At 34.7% G+C, this 19,494-nt stretch overlaps 1 pseudogene; it reads left to right on the forward strand.

The window, feature by feature from the left end:
• Positions 1-423: 423 nt before the first annotated feature.
• Positions 424-523, forward strand: LOC138836750 (U6 spliceosomal RNA; annotated as a pseudogene).
• Positions 524-19,494: the final 18,971 nt, after the last annotated feature.

Genomic DNA, 19,494 nt, shown 5'->3' on the forward strand with positions numbered 1-19,494 from the left:
CTGTTCCTACATGGAAGAAGGTAAAGGGTCAGGAAGACATTTGTATCAGTGAGACTTCTTTGCGAAATTTTAAGCTGCAGAAGTTTAGAAGTAGCTCTTAAGCAAGGCTTAAGAAAGGCTCCACAAAGGTAACTCAGTTGATAAATAAGTACTTGAAATGCCATCACCTTTGGACTTAGCTATAAAGGCTTCAAAATATGATCAAATTAAAAATGAAAACGACAAAATAGTCATTGACAAAAATTGCAAATGTGAGCAATCAACCAAACAATATAAGTTTTTGCCACTATACACAGAAATTTAGAGAAATAAGATCAATAACATTTTAGGAACAATAAGGATTCCTTTTTACAAATAGGCAACCAAGGATATATGCCTGTATAAAGGTTGCATCATTAACTACTTAAATTTAAAGGATACTACATGCTTCAGCAGCAGGTCTACCCAAGTGAAAAAAATACAGAGATTAACATAGCACTTGCAGAAGGATGATACAAAAATTCGTGAAATATTCCATATTTTTCATTCTTCAAATGCAAGAAATGAAAAAGTTATGAAAAAGTTTATTACAAAAATACAAGTGTAACAATATATGTAATTCATAGAATTAAAGGTTAGTTTGACATCAGTGTATTAAATCTTCACTTTAGAAAGGCCCTTACATAGCATAACCTTTACAAAACTTGAAATTAGATAACATTGTCATCTTATTCCAAAGAAATAAAATCCTGTAAGGACCTAGGAAAAAAGGAATCTTAACTTTTTCTATATGGAATGTAATCTGAAAGGACACATTTATTAATGAACCTATATATTATAAAAAATGTAGACTTCAAAGTATTATATCTAAAAAATAATGAAATAGATTATGGACTTTATACAAACCTAGATATACTTTTTTTCAGACAAGCACCAGGAATAACTTTAGTTTCTATACTATTCATTTCAACAGATAAGTTAAAATTAAAAAAAAAACCACAAACTCTTCAGAAATCATTATAGATGCATACAAACAACTCTTGAATACATTTTGACATCAAAGTGAGGCAATTCACATGGAAGAATACCATGGAATCCATGAATTTTTAAATTAAGATATTGCTGTTGCTTTTTATTATGAAAATATTTGTAGGGACACAAAGGATGGAATGGCACTTTTGAAATTTAAGAAACTTAACCAAACCATTACTACGTAGGAGAATAATTTGTACAGCCTTCCACAACTTCAAAGAGGTAGTGATACATACTTATCCTTTTGCCAATATCAAATGCAGTTTCTTCCAAGTTATTCTTCAGACCCGGTTTGAAAAAATGGTTCAACAGAAGAAGATACAGCATATCTTTGCTATTTCTGTTCCCAGCAGCAAGATGCAAGGGGATCAAGAGGCCTTTAGTTTGGGGATTGGTATCTGCATCATGATGAAGTAAGAAAAAATCCATTCTGGTATTAATCCACATAAAAGTACTATGCAGGGGTGCCAAGCCATTCACAGTTGGACAATGTCTACATGTCCACTCTAGGCTTCCCGATGAAGAGGAGTATACTTATCCTCATCCCTGGTATTCATATGAGAGGCCTTTTTGAAAAGGAATCTCCGCACTGCAGTAAGCCCAAAGAAGAAATTTGCTTGCATTCTTCTCCATTATTTTCTTGCAATTGATACCATTCCTCACGTTTTCATCTAGTTGATTGTCTTCATCAGAATTGCCTAACCAGAGACTTCGAGTACCAGTGGGAATGAGGTGTCCATGTATTTCCCCAATAGTTCACATTGGTTGAACTGGTCAGAAAAATCTGGTGAATTTCCTACATGTTTTTTCACCATGATTTATTTTCTCTTTTTTGATTTTTACTATTTTAAATTATTCTAACTGGAGAGTAGGTAATTGATAGAGAGCAGAGGAAAGACTTTCCTTTGTATTCAAATGCACAGACTGAAAATTAGGACCAGTGATGTCTTCATGTGCAGATTATTCTAGGAATGAGAAAATAGGAAACTACGTAATATGATTTGAGAAATACAATGATATAGTGTAAGAGAAGTCACTATTCAATATATGAGCTTTAAGAGATTTCTAATACATCCATTATTTATTGGTACTCAACATTAGAAAAAAATGTATAATGCAGTAGTAAAATAGAAGTCCTTTGCTTGACTACGTAAATACCTTGTTTTTTTGTTTTTTTTTGTTTTTTGTTTTTTTATTGTGAAAATACTGTACAGAGGGATTAAAATTACATGGGCAAGATAGTGAGTACATTTCTTATCAAGCATTTTAACCTCCTCCTTTGTTTACCTTTCCCATCCCTTCCCAGCCTCACCTAGACCCCCACCGAATCCTCCCCCCTCCGCACCAAAGTTGTAAAGTTCATTTTCGACGTGACAACATGTACTTATCATTTTGGCAACGGGTCCACTTGTATCCTTATTTAAATGACTTGTTTTTCCCCTCCCCCTCCACAAATTATACCAACATCAAAAACAGTGAAAGCAGGGGTTATCCTATGGGGGAGGGACATACAAAGCAACAAAGTTATAATCTTATAAATACGTAGGAAACAAATGCATGAAAGAAAAAAAAATTAAATACGTATCTTAGGGTTCATTTACCTAACTTCAACTGATCTGACCTTTTCTGTTGACTCATACATATACTAGATATTGCAAATAAGAGAAACCATGGAACCTATGGGAAACTATGTTTCTTTGGGCTTGGATTACTTCACTTAATATAATCTTTTCCAAGCCTTTCCATTTCCTAACAAATGGGGCAATGTCATTCTTTCTGACGGAGGCATAGAATTCCATTGTGTATATATATCACATTTTCTTGATCCATTCATCTACTGAGGGGCATCTGGGTTGGTTCCATATCTTAGCTATGGTAAATAATGCTGCAATAAACATAGTTGTGCTGGTAGCTTTAGTTTGGCCTTGTTTGTAAACATTTGGGTAAATGCCCAAAAGTGGGATTGCTGGGTCATAAGGGAGCTCTATGTGGAGTCTTTTCAGGAACCTCCATACTACTTTCGAAAATGGTTGAACAAGTTTACACTCCCACAAACAATTAAGTATGGTTCCCTTCTGTCCACACCCCCTACAGCATCTGTTGTTATTAGAGTTCTTGATTTTTGCCATTCTAACTGGGGTGAGGTGGTATTACAATGTCGTTTTGATTTGCATTTCTTTTATTGCTAGGGAGGTTGAGCATTTCTTCATGTGTCTATTGGCTATCCATCTTTCTTCTTCAGAGAAGTTTCTCTTTAAGTCTTTATCCCACTTATATATTGGGCAGTTGTTTCTTTGAGGATTTGCTGTTGGGGGATTTAATTTTTTGAGTTCCAAGTATATTTTAGATAGGAGACCCTTGTCCATTGTATAGATAGTAAAGATCTTCTCCCAATCCCTATGCTTTCTATTGATCTTGCTAGCTATGTCCTTTGACATGCAGAAGCTCTGCAACTTCATGTAATCCCATTTCTTCAATCTTTCTTTGATTTCTTGTGTTTCTGGTTCTCTATTAAGAAAATGTTGGCCTGCACCAAAGAGACCTAGGGTTTCTCATATTCCATCCTGTAATGTTTTCAGAGTGTCTGCTTTGAATCCGAGGTCTTTGATCCATTTGGAGTTGATTCTGGTGCAGGGTGATAGATAAGGATCTAGCATTAGTTTTCTACAAGTAGTTAACCAATTTTGCAAGCTCCATTTAGTGAAGAGGCTGTCTTTCCTCTATTCTAATTTTTTAGCTCCCTTTTGAAAGATTAGATGGCTATAGGTGGGTAGGTTCTTTTCTGGGATTTCAATTCTATTCCATTGGTCCTGAGGTCTGTTCTTGTGCCAGAACCAAGCTGTTTTGATTACTATAGCTTTATAGTAGAGTTTGAAATTTGGTATTGATATTTCTCCAGTACTGTTCTTTCTGTTGAGGAGGGTTTTTGCTATTCCGGGTCTTTTGTTGTTCCATATGAATTTTTGGATTGCCTCTTCTATTTCCTTGAAGAATGAGGTTGGAATTTTGATAGGTATCGCATTGAATTTGTAGATAGCCTTGGGAATTATTGCCATTTTCACGATGCTAATCTTTCCAATCCAGGAGCATGGAAGGTTTGACCATTTTCAAAGTTCTGGTTTGATTTCCTTTTTCAAGCTTTTAAAGTTTTCATCATAGAGGTCCTTCACTTCTTTGGTTAAGTTAATTGCTAGGTGTTTTATTTTTTCTGGGGCTATTACAAATGGAGTTACTTTCCTAATTTCAGCCACACTTTTCTCATTGTTGGCATACAGAAAAGCCATTGATTTTGGGGGTTGAATTTTATTTCCTGCTACTTTGCCAAAGTTTTGAATCAGTTTGAGTAAATTGAGAATGGAGTCTGTGGGATTCTTTAAATACAAGATCATATCATCTGCAAAGTGGGAGAGGTTTATTTCTTCTTTCCCTATTTGGATCACCTTTATGTCTGTATCTTTCCTTATTGCTGTAGCTAGGCATTCTAATAATATGTTGAAAAGAAGTAGAGAGAGTGGACATCCTTGTATCCTTGTCTTGTTCCTGAGTTAAGAGGAAATGGCTTTAGTTTTTAAATATTAAGTAAAATGCTGACTGTAGGTTTGTCATATACAGCCTTTATTGTATTAAGGAATGTTCCATGGATTCCCAATTTTTCCAGAACCTTCATCTTAAAGGGATGTTTCATCTTGTAGAATGCTTTTTCTGCATCTATTGAGATAACCATGTGGTTCTTATCTTTGCTGCTGTTGATGTGATGAATAATATTAATTGATTGGCATATTTTGAACCAGCTTTGCATTCCTGAAATGAATCCTGTCTGAACATGGTGTATGGTTTTTTGCATGAATTGTTGAAGTCGATTGGCCAAAATTTTGTTGAGAAGTTTTTCATCAATGTTCATCAAAGATATGGGTCTATAGTACTCTTTCTTTGATGAGTCCTTGCCTGGTTTGGGGTTGAGGGTTATGATGGCTTCATAGAATGTGTTTGGTAGTGAACTTTATCTTTCAATTTTATTGAAGAGTTGGAGGAGTATTTTTGTGAGCTCTGTTTTGAAGGCCTTGTAGAATTCCACTGTAAACCCATCTGGTCCTGGACTTTTATTACCTGGGAGGTCTCTCATTTCTGTTTCTATTTCAATGCTTGAGAGGAGCCTGTTAAGATGGTTTAACTAATCTTGGTTTAGTTTTGGCATGTCAATATTTGCTAGGAAAAGGTCCATTAATGCCAAGTTCCCAAACTTATTATCATAAAGATTTGAGAAGTATTCCCTCAAAATTTTCTGAATCTTGGTTGTTTTTGTGGTGATGTTTCCATTCAAATCTCTGAGTTTATTTATTTGGGTTTCTTGTCTTCTTTTACTGATAAGTTTGATAAAAGTCTGTCAATTTTGTTAAGCTTTTCGAACAACCAACTCTTAGTTTTGTTGATTCTTTCTATAGTTTTTTTTGGATTCTAATTCATTTAATTCTGATTTAATTTTAATTATTTCTTTCTGTTTACTGGATTGGGGTTTATCTTGCTGCTCTTTTTCAAGGGGGTTCTGATGTCTCATTAAATTGTTGGTTTCAGAGCTCTCCAATTTGTTGAGGCTATAAACTTTCCTCTGAGTACTGCCTTATCTGTGTCCCAGTGGACCTGGTAATATGTGTGCTCATTTTTGTTGAAAAGCATGAACATTTGAATTTCTTTTCTAGTATCTTCCCTGACCCACTCTTGATGAAGCAGTGTGTTGTTCAGCCTCCATGTGTGACCATACTTTCTTTGTTGGATTTTAGTGTTGAGTTCTAATTTTATTCCCTTGTGGTCAGAGAGAATACAAGGTATAAGTACAATGTTTCTGAATTTGGACAAGTTTGCTTTGTGGCCTAAAATGTGGTCTATTTTAGAAATTGTTCCATGTTCTGCTGAGAAAAACGTGTATTCTTATGATGCTGAGTGAAATATTCGGCAGATGTCTGTTAAATCTAGTTGATCTATGCAGTTATTTAGATCTGTGGTTTCTTTCTTGAGTTTTTTTTCCGAGTTGATCTATCTATTGGGGAGAGTGGTGTTTTAAAATACCCAACAATTAATGTCTTTGGATCTTTGTGGGATTTGAGGGAAAGTAGTGTATCTTGGATAAATTTGGGTGCTCCGTTGTTTGGTGAATAGATATTTAGAATTGTAGTATCCTCCTGAAGGAAAAAAAAATCCCTTAATTAGTATGTAGATATTCTTTATCTCTTCTCACAAATTTTAATTTGAAGTCTATTTTATCTGATATTAGGATTGCAACTCCTGCCTATTTAAGAGGGCCGTTTGCTTGGTAGATTTTGTTCCTGCATTTAATATTGAAAATGTGTTTGTTTTTAAGGGCAAGACGTGACTCCTGAAGGCAGGACATAGAAGGATCTTGTTTTTTAATCCAACAAGACAGTCTATGTCCCTTAATTGGAGAGTTAAGTCCGTTAATGTTGAGAGATAGGACTGAAAGGTATTTGGGAGTTCCTGCCATGTTTTCCACCTTCTTGCAGGATGCGAAAAGTGGGTTCTTCCTATGGTTCTTGGATTCTCAGTTTGGGTGCTGTTTATTGGCCTTTATTGTGGTCTTTTTGGTTTTCTATGTGTAGGACATCTTTAAGAATCTTTTGTAGGACTGGCTTGGTGGAGATGTATTGTTTCAATTATTCTTTGCTATGGGAGATTTTTATTTGGCCTTAGCTGGGTACAGTATTCTTGGTTGATAGTTGTTTGTTTTTAGGGCATGGTATACATCATTCCAGGCTCTTCTTGCTTTGATTGTCTCTGCTGAGAAATCTGAGTCGATTCTACCTGGTTTCCCTTTATAGGTGATCAATCTTTTCTCCTTGACATCGTTAAGGACCATTTCCTTTGTTTGAATTGATCCTGTGTGGATTATAATGAGACGGTGGGATGTCCTATTCTGATCTGGTCTATTTAGAGTTCTAAAAGCTTCTTGTATCTGAATAACCCTATCTTTTTGCATGTTTGGGAAGTTTTCTGCTAGGATCCTGTTACACAAATTTCCCAACCATTAACTTCCGTTTCTAGGTGCTCCTCTACACCCATTATCCTTACATTAGGCCTTCTGATGGTGTCTTCCATGTGTTGGATAGATCTATCATATTTCTTGGACTTGTCTTGGATGGTTGTATTTTCTTTCTCTATAATATCTAGGCTGTCTTCACTCCCCGAGATTCAACCTTCTGCATGGTTTAACCTGCTATCAAGACTTCCTTCTTTGTTTTTTTTTTTATTTCTTTTCCTTCTAATTGGTCAGCTTTTTGGCTTCAAATCTTTTTTGAAACTTTGTTTTAGATCTTGTATGAACTTCTTTACTTCCTTAATTTGGTGTTCAGTGTTTATACTCAAATCCCTTAGTTGGTTCATTATCGTTTCCGTGGACTTCCATTCCTCAGTTGGGTTCGGTTCAGCATTCCCTTTGTGGTCTCCCTGACTTCCTTCAGTTCTTTGTTAATGGATCCCATGAATGCCTTTAGTGATCTTTGTGTATACTCATCCTGCTCTCTCAATTCCTGTATTACTCTTTGCTTAGCTTCCTCCCATTCATGCCATTCCCGTAGTTTTCTGTGAGTGTTCTCAGCCTGATAAGGCCATTCCTGCCTTTCTCTTTGAGTATTCTCAAGCTGCTCATGCAAATCCTGTATCAGTTTTTGAGTAACTTCCTCACCCTCATGATTTTCCTGTATAAACCTTTGGATTGCCTCTTCTCTCTCCCTATCACGCTCAAACAGAGTCCTTTGTGGGTTGTCAATCTTTTCTTGCATTGACCTTTTGTTTGCTTCCATTGACATTTGTTTGCCTCCTGTCCCTCCCTATCAAACTCATACAGAGTCCATTGTATGTTTTCAATCTTTTCATTTATCATGTTTGCCAGCAGTGTTTGTAGAGCTATTTGGGAACTCTCTTCTGGATTATTCATTACCTCTTCTGTCCCTGATTATCATGAGTGGGAGTTGAGATACCGAACTTGCCATTTTTCTTGTGTTTTTCCGGCTTACTCTGCCTATTTGGGATGAAAATAACACCAGTTTCCTGCTAGAACACTATCTTAAGGCAAGCATCAATCAACGTCTGTATTTGCACAGTCAATAGTCTGCAGATACAATCTAGTTCAACCAATACATCTATTCAACATCAAACAACTATATATTAATACACTAAGAACCGCAAAGAATTTGGTAAAGCACAAATTATTAGGTTTAGGAAGAGATGTGCATAAAAAAATAGGAATAGAATGATGTTGGAAAGCACAGGGAGAGTTAACTAAGTCCTAATCTCAAAGCAGGAAATAGTTTGGATAGGATGAAAGCAGAGAGAGAGAAAAAAAGAAGACAGAGAAAGGGAACAAAAAGAGACCAGAAAAAATAGAAAAGTAAGAATTAAAAATATTATGCAGTTCGAAGACAAACTATTCAGGGAAGAATGTGAATATAGTGAGAGAAGGGGAGGGATATAAAGGAGATGTGAAAAACTTAAAAATAATAATACTTAAAATATTATATAGGTATAAAGTGGTAGTAATGCTATTAAGGAATGTAAGTCTAAGAGGTTTGGAATTGAGTAATAAATTTGTGGATTAAGTGTGTACACAATGGGGGATAAGGTCTAATAATCGACTACGGGTTTATCTGAAGATGAACAGAACAACAATTAAGTCACATAAAGAATGAAAGGGAAGAAATGTTGAAAAGGATAAGAAAGAAAGAAAAAAATCAGAAGTTCAGTAGAGGTAAACAAAAAACAGAAAAAAAATCAAGAAAAATGCACACACATATTTACTCCTAAAATAAAATTCTCAGAGGAAAAAAAAGGTACTAGAAAACAATTGTTTTTTCAAAAAAGGTAAAAATTAAAGATTAAAAAAAATTTTAGAAAAAAATTTTGTTTATAAAAGGTACAAAAAAAAGTTCTTTGATTTTTTGGGGATGGGTGGGAAAAATCCTGTATCTCCCTTGTGACCTTAACCAGCCTCTTGTTGGAGTCTCTGGTCTGCTTGTGTTCCTGTGGCTTGGTTGGTTTCTTAAGTCAGTTTGTTTGAACAGGCAGAAAAATGCTCTGCTTTACCCAGGGTTTTGCGATCCTTTTCCCAGGATATTTCAATGAGAGGCAGATCTGCTTTGAGTATCACAAAAGAGGGATATGGCTTTTTCCTCAAGTTTGGAGATGCTGTGATGAGGCTAGGTTCTGGGTAGAGTTGAGGCCTTTCAGCAAACCGTAGCTTTTCCCGGGGGCTGGTTTGTGAGAAACTCACAGTGCTCAGCCTGGAGCCATTCTTAGAGTTTCTGGTTACTGAATTTCAATTGATTATCAATGCTGCTAAAAGGAGGGGCAACCTGTGGCTCTGATTATCCAGTGAAGAAAGCCACTCCTGGGGCTGGTGCCGAGCTGGGTGCTTTTCCCTGGGTGGAGCTGTCTGACAGGTCAGTTAGTTTCTTGTGACCTGCTAAATGACTCTAGATTTCTTCCAAGGCCTGAGTTGGAGAGTGAGGATGTTAGGCTTCTACTCACGCTGAGTCTTGGTTCCTGGGTCATCTCTGGTCTGCAAACTGCAGGATGAAGATGTTTGCTCCTTGTCGATTCTTGCTGGTGTTGAGTAGAATCCGCTCGCCTGCCGCGTCTGGCTCCTTCATCCCAGACTCTCTGTGATTCAGGTATGGCAACTGAGGCCGCCGCCGCCACTGCTGCTTCCACGGAAGTGGCTGCTGGCAAGTGGTCAGAGCTTTCTCCTTGCCTACATTTTCCCTCTCTGGCCTAACTCTCTGTCCTGTGAAGGCATTCTTGGTGAATTCTCTGGCTTAGGACTGTTCACTGGAACTATAAAACTGCTTTCTATTCGAAAAGTTGTTTAATGTCTATCTTCTTCTCCGCCATCTTCCAATTCCTTGTTTTTTTAAAGATACTTGTTTTCATCTAAAAAAGTAAGCCTGTCTATTGTCTTCTGTTGATTTTGATGATTGAAGATGCTTAATGACAAGTCAAAATGTGTTAGTAGTCCTTTGATATTAATTGTTTCATTTTTTCCTCTTGGAGAATATAATGATCACAGCAATAGTTCAGAATCACCAATCAACAGTTCAGCATCATGCTTCCAGTGCTAGTGGATCACCAGTAATTAATCCTCGATACCATTTTCCACAAATTTTTGTCACAGATACAATCAGCCTGCCTTCTCTAGCTGCTTTCCTAGCCTGGACCTATTTATTCCTTCATTGTGCAGGAAAGTTGTGATTCAACTGATTTCAGTCAGATCTGTTCCTAGATTTATCAAGGATTTAGATTCTATTTTTAAAATTAGTTGTGGGGCCTGAACTCTGGGCTCGGGCACCGTCCGTGAGCTCTTCAAATCAAGGCAAGTGCTCTACCACTTGAGGCACAGCAGCACTTCTGGATGGTTCTGTTTATGTGGTTCTGGTTTGGGAAATGGCAGAGAAGAAAGTGAAATGATGCAACCAAACAAATGAAAGCGAAATAGATTAGGATAATTATGGAGCAACCATATTGTCTATGAGAATCATGAAAGAGAGAGAGGACAAGAGATACAGATGTGCAATGACTTAGCTAGCCACAAAATCCATGTTTCTGATCAATTTACAAACAAAACAATTTTATTTTTTTATTTGATAAAAGAGATGGGAATAGAGTTTATGTATTTACTTGAAATTGGTAAATATATTTTTAGTAGCCTACAAGAATCTTAATCCTTGGCCTGGGAAGGTGGCTCAGGGGTAGAGAGCTTTTCTTGCAGCTTACTACAGTGCAGAGACCACTTTCTGAAAAGGCCACTCATATGAATACTAGGGATGAGGATGAGTATACCCCTCTTCATCGGGAAGCCTATAGTGGACACTTAGACATTGTCCATGAGTTGGTAGCTCAAGGAAGATATGCACGCAATTACTGTGAATGGCTGGACACCCCAGCACAGTGCTTATATGTGGAACATATTGCAACAGCACACACACACACACACACACACACACACACACACACACACACACACACACACACACATACATACACACACAGTTCATCAGATTTCTTCTTAAGTATTTTTTGTGTATGGTCTTAAGAAGAAATTTACATTACTAACGAATTTCTGGCAGGACAATATAATCACTGTACATCTTGCTTCTATACTCTCAGTTTTAAATTACTATCTAAGTATGTGCATTAGATAAGAATAGGAAAAAGTAGGAGCCACAACGGTGGCTCAGGTCTTTAAACCTAGCTAATCAGAAAGATGAAATCTGATGACTATGGTTTGAAAGCAGACCATGAAAAAAAAGTCCATAAGATTCTGGTTTGAAAGTAACCAGCAAAAGCTAGAAATGGAGCTGTGGTACAAGGAGTAAGATGCTAGCCTTGAGATAACTAAAACAAAAAAAATAATTCTGGTACAGAGTCAGGCCCTGAATTCAAGCTCTAGTATTTGTACTAATCTAATGAAAGAATGAATTAGTTAATTAATTACCTAAAATAAATTAAGTGATCACATGTGGAGTGGCAGGTAAAATGTAACAACCATGGTGACTGGATTATGTATTATTTTGTAATAAGGTAAATTATCATTTGTCGTAATCACTAATATTTTAATTGAACTTTTTTGTACAATAAACCCTGAATTTCGCATGTGTGTATATGTGTGTGTACATGTGCACACATGTGTGTTTATATGTGTGTGTGTGTGTGTTGTTGCAATGTTGGTTGCCAATATGAACAGGGAGAGGCCGAAAAGAGCTGTGTTGCAATTTTTTTTTTATTTATCAGTGTTCTGTCCTGTCATTTCAGTGGAACCACCCTTCTGTACATTTTATTTGTTAAATAACATCATCATTATTAAAACATTTACAAAATTAAGTTAGATATAAGAGATCATTTTCAGCTCTTAGTATTTGTTAGGTAAAAAGATACACATATAATTAGGTAGTAAGTTATTGCCATAACATGAGTGTCAGTACAAAATATGTATTTTGTACTGTATGTATATGGTTATACTTTTAAGATATACTCATGGAGTGATTTTGACCGACTTGACCAAACAGTTATTACTCTCTGGTTATTCCTGTGAAACTCAAGGTGGATATACTCTTTCCGGATTTCTGTTGAAAATAACTTTCTTTGTAAGATCGTATCTATTCACACTAAGATAATAGACCCCATATTTTTTAGGTTTGAATATCCCATCAGATTGACTTTAAATCAGTATTGTGGCTATGCTTGTTAGATATATATTTCAAAACAAACAAACAAACAAAAAGCATGAGTCACCTCCAGATTGTGGATTAATTTGTAGTTGTTTTGTACATACAAAGGTTTCTTCATTAATAGTTTTTTTGTGGGAGTAACTATGACAACTTTAACAAATAAAGCTTTTTGAATATCTTTTCCAATTTAACATCCCAGAGCGAGTCTTGCAATTTCTGAAAACCCTTTAAATACTAGTATTATTACTAGTATTTATTATTATTATTATTAAATACTAGTATTTTAGTTCATTGACTATACAGCTAAAGACATTTCTGAAACAAATATTGTTAAGATCTGAAAATGTAAGTGGGCATATAGGCTTTTTTTGCATCATTTTATGAAAAGTCAGTTTTTTTCGAAACTAAAAGAAATAGAATAAAAAAATGTAAGTGAATTGGGTAACATACTTATTAGTATAATTTTGTTTTTTATTAGCACAGTCCTTTGAAGGTATATGATGCAGTTAAATTAATTTTTGTGTCACTGTGCTTTTTATTTTTTGACTCTTTGAAGTTATGAGAGTGAATTATTATTATAAATAAAGGTCTTTTAAAATGATCAGGATTAATCTTGTGTTTTGTGTTCTACTCCCAAGAAAATGAGTTATTTTCAAGTGTTAATAGTTTATAATTGAATCTTGAGTATCATAAGAAATTTTGAAAAAATGTGGTAGTATTGATGTCTTTTGTTTGGGGAGAGGGGGTCTGGTAGTGGGGTTTGAACTTTTCCCTCAACTCTTCAGCTCAAGGCTATCGCTAGACCAATTAAGCCACAGCGTCACTTTCGGCTTGTTTCTTTTTGCTTGTGTGGTGCTGAGGAATCGAACCAAGGGCCTCATGCATGCAAAGCAAGCGCTCTACCACTAAGCCACCTTCCCAGCCCTTCACGTCTTTTTAAACCAATTGTATTCAGAAGTTGGAAAGTCTTTAATTCATTCTTAGGTCTTGGTGTCTATGATTTTTTATCCTCTCGTTCCTAACATTAATGATAATTCAGAGTGCATTGTTGGGTATAGGAAAGGTAAAATATATATCTAGGGTCAAAGGTGATTTTTATATCAGTCTTGCTTTAATGGCATTTTAAAGTAGTAACTTTCTCTTAAAATATTGGGTATAAAAAGCAATTAAAATTAGTTTAGCTACAATGTGGAAATGATTGGTCCATAAGACATGCAGTCTGTTTCCATCAGGAATTGGGGAGGTCATTCTTTCAGTAAGACTGTGTTAAAGAGAAATAGGATCCAGGCAGTGCAGTGTTGAGTGAAGGGGTAAAATATGATTTCTATTACTTTGAGCTAGAAATCAAGAATCTTATACTTTAGCAGTTCCTTTCACCAGGGAGGTATGCATTGATTATGAACTTTGAGTTTTCATATTACAGTTCCCTATTTTCTAACAATGTTAAAGAGAAATATTATGAGTGTACACAATAATTCTGGAAAATTTTCCTATTATTTGTAGACTAAGTGCTGGTATTTTAGTCATAAAATAGAATGTGGCTTATTTGATACAGTAGGAGATGAACCTCAGGGTAACACTTACAATGTGTGCAATGTTGTAGTAGTAATTACAACTCTGAAGACTTCAATGTCATCATCTGATAATTAAAAATGTAAGTAGTTCCACTTTATGCAATTATTGTGAGGATTAAATTAGATACAATTGGTAAAGTACTTGGAAAAACAATTAGCATTTGGTACATTCTACCTGTTATTTTACGATGTGATGAATTCTAACATTTTTACGTTGATTCTATATGTGCAATGTGATGTATTAATATTCATTGCATTGATCACTTTTCTGTCACTATGATGAACATAAGTGCAAAGAAAATTTCTGAGGAGGAAACTATTATATTGACTCATGGTTTCAGATCAAATGTCTCCATTGTTATTAATCATATTTTTCTTATCTTAACTAGTTGTACATGGGAATTTCCATTCAATAAATGACTTTTTTAAGTATAATGGATCTTTATATAACTTTTCCCTGCCCTTCCAAACCTCACCACACTTTAATTTTTTCTAGTTTCATATTATTTGCATTAAATATAATGTCTTCACTCTTACTCCATAACTGTCTTTATTCCTTCCCTTTGACTTCCCCTCACATCTTCCAAGTGATAGTTGCCCAGTATTCATTTTGTTGGATTAAAAGTTCAATTTTATTAGAAAATACACTATTTAAGTGCTCCTGAGCAAATAGCATGATTTGGTTACTATTTTTGTGTAAACTTGTATAAAGTTCTAGCTTCCAAATATGAGATAGAACATGGGTCCTTTGTGTGTCTGGCTCTGACTTCGTTTACTTAACATATTTTTAGATCTATCCATTTCTTTACAAATAATGTAACAGTCCTCATAATGGATAGGGGCAATCCAATTCTGTATATATCACACACATTCTCCAACCATCACTCTGCCAAAGGGCATCTTGGCTGTTTTCATAACTTGGTTATGGTGAATAGTGCAGTAATGAACATGGTTGTGAAAGTGATTTTGCTGTAACATTTTAGAAGCAATCGTCTAGCCAGTTTTAAAGAATAAGCACATCCCTCCCTTCATCTTCATTACAACGTATTGCAAGTCCTCAAAAACACACTACCTCATACAGGCCTCAATAAGCTAAAACCACACTGTGCCCATATTCTGTCAATACATTTTAAATAATTGTACATATAATTTAGTGAGAACCTTTTATGTAATTTCCTAATGTGGGAATGAGAGAAATAACAACAGAGTAAAATAAGAAATCTGCATTTTAATTAGCTATAATCATATTTAAAATCTTTTTCAAATCTAACTCACAACCTCGCTTATTTTTATTTTAATCTTTATTTAATTACTTCATCTATCGCTTAAATTATAACAGGTGAGTTAAATACAAAGGCAAAAAGTGTGGTTTGATTTTGACAATCATGTGTGAGGATGCACAATATGGGCAAATAGATGGATTGGAATTAATAGCAATTATCCAGTTTGTTAAAGTAGAGATGGTTTGCCCAAACTGATTCAAATTTCATTCAATAAAAAGAAACGTGTAACAATTTCCTTTGTTTGCTCCTATTAACTTTTGTTGCCATTTTATTTTATAATGAAGGATGATTCCATATATCTACTGTAGACACAATAATATGTTAAAATATTTCTATCCGTATATATTGATATATACACACACATATATACCGAAGGGTACAATGATAATTTATAACTTCTGTAACTATACAATTTACTAAATTGTTAAAAACATCGACAGCTCATGCCCGGAATCCTGGTTACTCAGCAGGCTCAGATCTGATGAACATGGTTTAAAGCCATCCTGAGCAGGAATGTCCATGGGCTTCTTCTCTCCATACAACCAACAGAAAATCAGAATTGGAACTGTAGCTCAAAGTAATAGAGTGGTAGCCTTGAGAAAAAAAGCTCACGGACATCAGCCACGCTCTTAGTTCAAGAACTACAATCTACCCAAAACAATCTATTTAATTTACACCTGTGAAAGGAGAGTATTTCCATCACCCAAATGCACATCCATGCTCATTTGCAAGGTAACTGTTTTGTCTGAAGTACCAATAAACATTATCACTAAAGTAGAAAGCATTGGAACGTGGGTTAATTCTCTCTCATGGATTTTTCCCCACTCAAATACTCAAGTCTTACAATTATTCAAATTATTTATAATCATAACTTTTATCTTCAATACACCTAATATTACAGTTTCAATTCAGTGTCTTGTGCCCACTAACTGGGTGTTCTTACCACTTTATCCTGTGCCCAGCCCTAAATTATCCCGATTATTTTTTCAGATAGAAACTGGTTTCCTACTTGTGTATTATCTTGGCCTCATTCCACTTTATGTTATTCTTCCTGGAATTAAGAATAACAAGTGCATGGTATTATGTACAGATCTTTCTGTCTAGTATGGGCTTTAGCCACTGTTCTCACAACAGTGCACTCCCATGTAGTCAGGATTTTCATAAGCTTGTCATAGCTGATTTTTTTTTTAAATCTTTCATTTCCTGCAGGTTCTTGAGTACTGAATTAATTTGTGTTTTCTTGGGTTGTTTTGTTTCATTTGAATGTATGTGTTGAGTTGTTCTTCACTTTTCTTTTTGTTTCTTTCCTTCAAGTAATTACCTAAAGTGCTGAGAAACCGATTCTTCTTTCTCAAGATAGTCAGGGTGAACATTATTTATTCCAAAGCAATTTCAGTAACATTTATAAACACCTTCATATCTATGAATGTTGTACAAATGCTAAGCACTGAAAAGGGTGATTTTACTTTCATGGCAGTCTTTGGCATCACAGACAGATCATGAAATATATGAAGATAATATAACTACGGATGCATGCCAGGAGGAGAAAAACCTATTATTAATTGTTTGACAGAGGCTTCTCTTTTAGTGAAAAAAATATATTGCTTGATGCAGGATTTTAGAAAATCATATTGCTAGGAGGAACCTAAACAATCATCTAATACTATAGATTCAGAGTGATGAATTGAATTCCTGATTAATTTACTTTTGGGTCAAATAAAAGCAGGCTTCCAAAAAGAGAGTAGATTTTAGAGAAACATGATGAATTTTATGTAAATAGGTCCTTAGCTGATTTTGTTAATTTGTAAACTAATACAGGAAAATAAAGTACAGCAAAGTAAAAGAATGAATAACTTCACATTGAAATACTCATGTGTGTGTGTGTGTGTGTGTGTTCATGTCCATGCGAGTATGCAAACGCATATGTGCATGTGCTCATGCATGCATTCATCATTCTTGAAGCTTGATAGTGGCTACGAACCATTACTAAGCTTCTGTACCCAAGGATAGTGGTCTTCCACTTCAGCCACTTCTGTTTTTTTTTAAGATTATTGCTTGTATTTTCATGATTGGACTGGCTTTGAACATGATAATCAGATCTCATACTCCCGAGTAGCTAGCTAAGCTTATTCAGCCTCAGTACCTAGTTAAAATTCTGAATGTCCTCTATGCTTCACTGCTCTTTTATTCATTTCCTGAGGTAATCACAAGCCTAAGCCATATATATGTCTAATTGCTTTAAAAATAGTTACTGCTTGGCACCAGGGGCTCCCATTGATACTCTTAACTACTTAGGAGGCTCGAGAACAGAACCCAGGCCAAAAGGTTAGTGGAATTCCTTCTCACTCTATAGCTGGGTGCATTGGATCATTTCCACCATCCTTCACTATCTAGTTACTAAGATTGGAAGGACTGAGGACCCAGGCCAGTCAAGGCTAGACAAGCTGGTGTTCATCTCTGATGCCATTGATGATGGGAAGGCTAAAAGGACAGATCAGGTGCATGTTCTTGTGGAAAGTAAAACGATCCTAAAATTAACCACTGATATGACACCAGCCTAGCAAGAAAAATATACCCCAAGTTGAAATACCCACAATTTCCCACAACCAAAATAAGTATACATGAACATTCAAGAAATTAGTACAATCTGTTCTTTGCTCTAATATCAGCTTCATCTGATTATCATATGATGTGACAGAATAGTGTTTCAATTAAACTTATGATAATTTTAAAAGACCTAGAAAATTCTTTCTCACTTATTAAGTTCAAATGTATGGCATATTGCCTCATTTCTTACATATTTGACTACCACTATAAATAAATCTTATGATTATTATTAATAGTAATATATTCTGATTTATTACTTTACTTTGTAACAGTTTTTAAACTTTTTGCTTCTCTGCTCAGGTTGAAGTATGTAATAGTATCATCAAAATATATTCCATGGGTACTTAGGGCAGTTTTTTACAAAGTTTTTAACCAATGGCTTCTAAGAATTCTTAATTGGTATATTATTTGGTTTATTTTTAATTTCAATTTAATGGTAATATACACAGGGGTTACAGTTACATAAATAAGGTAAGGTAATGAGTACATTTCTTAGGGAAGGAACATTGTTATCTCTTCCATTGATTTTTTTTGTACACTCAGAACAAGAACTACTGATGTTTTTGCTGTTGCTATTGATCCCTGGGTACTTTTGCTTTCTTTGTTAATGCATTTTTATTTTAAAACATATACAGAGGGTTTACACTTAATTAAGTGTACATTTCATTTTATTTTCTAAATTTCAAATTTTGGGATTAAATATTTTCTTTTGTTTCTTTAGGATAATTCTTTTTTCAGAGGATTAGTTAATTTATTTTTGCATGATATTTACACATGTAAATATTCAGACACATATTTTGCTTTTATAATGTTTAATATGTGACTATTAAAAATTTTCTTAATTTTTATATGATTAAAGATTTTAAATAAATTTATTTTCTTACACTTACAAATATATTTGTCCAAGTAACAAATACTTACTGTATTTTCAAGAAGCACATACCTTATTAAGAAAGGCTTCATTACTTGGTCACTTTTTGGAAATATTTTTACTTGAATTAAAAAAAAGTTTGAGCTCGGCATGGTGATTTGTGGCATCCATTTTCTAGCTATGGTGGGAAGTGTAAATGGGATTTGTAACTCGGGAGATACTTAGAAATGCTGTGACCTTATTATAAAACTATTTAGAGTGAAATGATTAGAGATATAGCTATCGTTAGTGTTATATAGAGCACCTAGCTATCATATTCTAAATTGAGTTAAAATACCAGTAACATCAATTTTTTGTCAAAATAAAAGGATACATGTTTCAAAATGTTTATTATTTCAACTTATTTGCATATGTTCTCATGTCATCTATTAATTTTCAGTTTACTTAATCTATTAAAATCCAAGTATATTGTGACTATTTTTTTCTACTAAACTTGTAAATAGTACGTGCAATATCATGATTTCATATATTAACACACTTTTACTATTTGTGATAGTTTCCTCCATTTAATATAATTATATCAATATTCCAAATGTGTGTATGTGGTGTATATGTGTGTGTTTATGTGGTTTTTTATGTGTGTGCTTTGTGTGTACTTTGTAATGTTTGGGAGATCACACCATTGCTTCACACATGCTAGGCTAATGTTTTAACACTGAGCTATGCTTCCTTATTATAATCCAAATAGTGTTTTACATCATGACTTTGAAACTTTCATTCTTAGTATGTTTTTTTCAAAACTATAAATGATAAAATGTGATCCATATTCTATCCACGCTAGCAATTTTTATTGTTACTTAGAATATTCCCACTGCCTTTTCTCTTCCAAACTCTTGTGTTTGATATTGATAAAGGTT

This window comes from Dipodomys merriami, unplaced genomic scaffold, assembly GCF_024711535.1.
Source record: "Dipodomys merriami isolate MVZ:Mamm:240054 unplaced genomic scaffold, mDipMer1.0.p SCAF_256, whole genome shotgun sequence".
Taxonomy (NCBI): Eukaryota; Metazoa; Chordata; class Mammalia; order Rodentia; family Heteromyidae; genus Dipodomys; species Dipodomys merriami.